Source organism: Bos javanicus, chromosome 3, assembly GCF_032452875.1.
Source record: "Bos javanicus breed banteng chromosome 3, ARS-OSU_banteng_1.0, whole genome shotgun sequence".
In the NCBI taxonomy this organism is placed as follows: Eukaryota; Metazoa; Chordata; class Mammalia; order Artiodactyla; family Bovidae; genus Bos; species Bos javanicus.
Genome location: NC_083870.1, coordinates 96,957,118 through 96,962,403, shown reverse-complemented (window position 1 = coordinate 96,962,403; position 5,286 = coordinate 96,957,118). Strand labels below are relative to the sequence as shown.

The 5,286-nt window shown below is 39.3% G+C and overlaps 1 protein-coding gene across 6 annotated transcripts in view; it reads right to left on the bottom strand.

Moving 5' to 3' along the window:
* Nucleotides 1-5,286, bottom strand: part of LOC133244620 (BEN domain-containing protein 5) — a 1,484,041-nt gene that overhangs the window by 1,027,187 nt on the left and 451,568 nt on the right. The gene's annotated exons all lie outside the window — the stretch shown is intronic.

Here is a 5,286-nt window from a genome sequence, read left to right as displayed (position 1 = left end):
TGTTTGACTTATTTCACTTTAGCATAATGCCCACCAAGTTCATCCATGTTGCTGCAAATGACAAAATTTCTGTCTTTTTATGGCTCAGTAGTATTCAGTTGTGTATATATACCACATCTTCTTTGTCCATTTATTTGTTGATGAATACTTAGGTTCAGTCCATATCTTGGAAATTGTAAATAATGTTGTTGTGAACAATGGAGTACCTGTGTACTTTTGAATTAGTGTTTTTGTCTTTTTTCAGATATATACCCAGGGGTGGAATTGCTAGGTCTTAAGGTAGTTCTCTATACAGTCAACAAAAACAAGACCAGGAGCTGACTGTGGCTCAGATCATGAAATCTTTATTGCCAAATTCAGACTTAAATTGAAGAAAGTAGGGAGAACCACTAGACCATTCAGCTATGACCTAAATCAAATCCCTTATGATTATACAGTGGAACTGCTGGATCATCGAAAAAGCAAGAGAGTTCCAGAAAAACATCTATTTCTTCTTTATTGACTATGCCAAAGCCTTTGACTGTGTGGATCACAATGAACTGTGGAAAATTCTAAAAGAGATGGGAATACCAGACCACCTGATCTGCCTCTTGAGAAATTTGCATGCAGGTCAGGAAGCAACAGTTAGAACTGGACATGGAACAACAGACTGGTTCCAAATAGGAAAAGGAGTACATCAAGGCTGCATATTGTCACCCTGCTTATTTAATTTATATGCAGAGTACATCATGAGAAATGCTGGGCTGGAAGAAGCACAAGCTGGAATCAAGATTGCTGGGAGAAATATCAATAACCTCAGATATGCAGATGACACCACCTTTATGGCAGAAAGTGAAGAGGAACTAAAAAGCCTCTTGATCAAAGTGAAAGAGGAGAGTGAAAAAGTTGGCTTAAAGCTCAACATTCAGAAAACTAAGATCATGGCATCTGGTCCCATCACTTCATGGGAAATAGATGGGGAAACAGTGGAAACAGTGTCAGACTTTATTTTTCTGGGCTCCAAAATCACTGCAGATGATGCCTGCAGCCATGAAATTAAAAGATGCTTACTCCTTGGAGGAAAAGTTATGACCAACCTAGAGAGCATATTGAAAAGCAGAGACATTACTTTGCCAACAAAGGTCCATCTAGACAAGGTTATGGTTTTTCCAGTGGTCATGTATGGATGTGAGAGTTGGACTATGAAGAAGGCTGAGCGCCGAAGAATGATGCTTTTGAACTGTGGTGTTGGAGAAGACTCTTGAGAGTCCCTTGGACTGCAAGGAGATCCAACCAGTCCATTCTGAAGGAGATCAGCCCTGGGATTTCTTTGGAAGGAATGATGCTAAAGCTGAAACTCCAGTACTTTGGCCACCTCATGCGAAGAGTTGACTCATTGGAAAAGACTCTGAGGCTGGGAGGGATTGAGGGCAGGAGGAGAAGGGGACAACAGGGGATGAGATTGGCTGGATGGCATCACTGACTCGATGGACGTGAGTCTGAGTGAACTTCGGGAGTTGTTGATGGACAGGGAAGCCTGGTGTGCTGTGATTCATGGAGTCGCAAAGAGTCGGACATGACTGAGTGACTGAATTGAACTGAAGGTAGTTCTGGGGCCTCCCTGATGGCTCAGATGGTAAAGAATCCACTTGCAGTGCAGGAGACCTGTGTTTGATTCCTGAGGCGGGAAGATGCCTGGTGAAGAGAATGGCTACCCACTCCAGTCTTCTTGCCTGGTGAATTCCATGGACAGAGAAGCCTGGCGGGCTAAAGTCCATGGGGTCACAAAGACTCAGACAAGGCTGAGTGACTAACACTTTCACCTGGTAGTTCTAGTTTTAGTTTTTTGAGAAACCTCCATATTGTATTCTACAGAGGCTACCCCAATCTACACTACAAAGAACAAATAATTAAGACAGTATTGTACTGGCACAAAAATAGATACAAAGATCAACTGAACAGGATAGAGATCCCAGAAAGAAACCCACATACTTACAGTCAATCATTCTATGATAAAAGAGACAAGAATATACATTGGAGGAAAGACAGTCTCTTCAATAAATGGTACTTGGAAAACTGGATAGCTACATGTAAAAGAATAAAATTACACCATTTTCTAATACCATATGCAAAATAAACTGGATTAAAGATCTAAATGTAAGACTGAATACTATAAAACTACTAGTGAACAACATAGGCAGAACACTCTTTGACATAAGTCCAAGCAATAATTTTTTTTTCGATTTCTCTCCTAAAGTAAAGGAAATAAAAGTGAATATAAACAAGTGGGACCTAATTAAATGTAAAAGCTTTTGCACAGTGAAGGAAACCACTGCAATGAAAAGACAACACTGAATGGGAGAAAATATTTCCACATGATATGACCAATAAGGGATTAATGCCAACAGAGATTTTCCTGATGGTCCAGTGGTTAAGACTTCACCTTCCAGTGCAGGAGTTGTGGGTTCAATACTTGGTTGGGGAGCTAAGATCCAACATGCCTCAGGGCCAAAAACCCAAAACATAAAACAGAAGCAATATGGTAATAAATTCAATAAAGACTTTAAAAATGGTCCACACTTAAAAAAAAAAAAAAAAAACACAGCCAACAAAAACAGCTCATACAACTAAATATACAAAGAAAATAAACAACCTGCTTTAAAAAATGGATTGAAATGCTGAATAGAAATGCGATGTCCAAGAGGTGTATGAAAAGATACACAATGCGGCTAATTATCAGGGAAATGCAACTCAAAGCCACACTCAGATATCACCTTACACCTATCAGAATGGGTGTCATCAAAAGAACACAAATAACAAATGCTGTCAAGGATATGGGGAAAAGAGAACACTTTTACACTGTCTCATTTTCTTTGATTGTTGCTTAACCTCACTAAGATGTTACATTCCTAGGAACTATGCCCAAGAATAAATGAAGAACATTTAGAACCAGTATGACCCTGATGTATGACGATCTAAGTGGCATGGTTGGGTCCTTGGTGCCTCACATGTTGCTGAATAAAATGTCTCGGACACAGTAGGTTATAAAGCACATATATTTAAATGAATGAGAGATAGATGACAAATAAATCAACAAATTAATCAGAAATCCTTGATTCCCAGAAATTCTTACACTTCCTGATTGTCTAATCTCTTAAAGTATTTTGCCATGTGTAAAACATACTTTGGGTGTTTAACAAGTAATTTCTGAATGAATAAATGATGCTATTTCCTTTTGGATAAAAGACGAGGCTTCAACAGAAAACTTTATGAAGGACAAAATACCTTATTATGACCTTCAGAACTTGGTATCAATGACATATCAGTAGAGTTTATCCTGAGAACATATGGGAAGGATGGGAAGAGAAAAGACAGGCTTTTCAGTCAAAAGAAGTGAGTTGGAGGAAAACCAAAAAAGGAAAATGACAGGGATGAAAAGTCACAGCCAATATGGACAAATCTCACTGATTTTATGCTAAGTCTAGACAGCCCAGACTTAAATTGAAGAAAGTAGGGAAAACCACTAGATCATTCAGATATGACCTAAATCAAATCCCTTACAACTATACGGTAGAAGTAAGGAATAGATTCAAGGGATTAGATCTGATAGACAGAGTGCTTGAAGATCAATGGATGGAGGTTCATGACATTGTACAGGAGGCAGGGATCAAGACCATCCCCAAGAAAAAGAAATGAAAAAAGGCAAAATGGCTGTCTGAGGAAGCCTTGTAAATAGCTGTGAAAATAAGAGAAGTGAAAAGCAAAGGAGGAAAGGAAAGATATATCCATTTGAACGCAGCGTTTAAAAGAATAGCAAGGAGACAGAAGAAAGCTTTCCTCAGTGATCAGTGCAAAGAAATAGAGGAAAACAATAGAATCAGAAAGACTAAAACTCTCTTCAAGAAAATTAGAGATACCAAGGGAACATTTCATGCAAAGATGGGCTCAATAAAGGATAGAAATGGTACGGACCTAACAGAAGCAGAAGATATTAAGAAGAGGTAGCAAGAATACACAGAGAACTATACAAAAAAGATCTTCATGACCCAGATAATCGCGATGCTATGATCACTCACCTAGAGCCAGACATCCTGGAATGCGAAGTCAAGTGGGCCTTCCTTAGGAAGCATCACTACGAACAAATCTAGTGGAGGTGATGGATTTCTAGTTGAGCTATGTCAAATCCTAAAAGATGATGCTGTGAAAGTGCTGCACTCAACATGCCAGAAAATTTGGATAACTCAGCAGTGGCCACAGGACTGAAAAATGTCAGTTTTCATTCCAATCCCAAAGAAAGGCAATGCCAAACAATGCACAAACTACTGCACATGCTAGCAAAGTAATGCTCAAAATTCTCCAAGCCAGGATTCAACAGTAAATGAACTGTAAACTTCCAGATGTTCAAGTTGGATTTAGAAAAGGCAGAGGAATCAGAGATCAAATTGCCAACATCCTTTGGATCATCAAAAAAGCAAGAGAGTTCCAGAACAATATACTTTTGCTTTACTGACTATGCCAAAGCCTTTCACTGTGTGGACCACAACAAACTGTGGAAAATTCTGAAAGAGATGGGAATACCAGACCACCTGACCTGCCTCTTGAGAAATCTGTATGCAGCTCAGGAAGCAACGGTTAGGACTGGACATGGAACAACAGACTGGTTCCAAATAGGGAAAGGAGTACGTTAAGGCTGTATATCATGCTTATTTAACTTCTATGCAGAGTACATCATGAGAAATGCAGAGCTGGATGAAGCAAAAGCTGGAATCAAGATTTCTGGGATAAATATAAATAACTTTAGATATGCAGATGACACCACCCTTATGGCAGAACGGGAAGAACTAAAGAGCTTCTTGACAAAAGTGAAAGACGAGAGTGAGAAGTTGGCTTAAAACCCAACATTCAGAAAACTAAGATCATGGCACCTGGACCCATTACTTCATGGCAAACAGATGGGGAAACTGGAAAGAGTGACAGACTTTAGTTTTGGGGGCCTCAAAATCACTGCAGATGGTGACTGCAGCCATGAAATTAAAAGACTCTTACTCCTTAGAAGGAAAGTTATGACCAACCTAGACAGCATATTGAAAAGGAGAGACATTACTTTGCCAACAAAGGTCCATCCAGTCAAGGCTATGGTTTTTCCAGTAGTCATTTATGGATGTGAGAGTTGGATTATAAAGAAAGCTGAGAGCTGAAGAATTGATGCTTTTGAACTGTGGTGTTGGAGAAGACTCTTGAGAGTCCCTTGGACTGCAAGGAGATTCAATCAGTCCATCCTAAAGGAAATCAGTCTTGAATATTCAC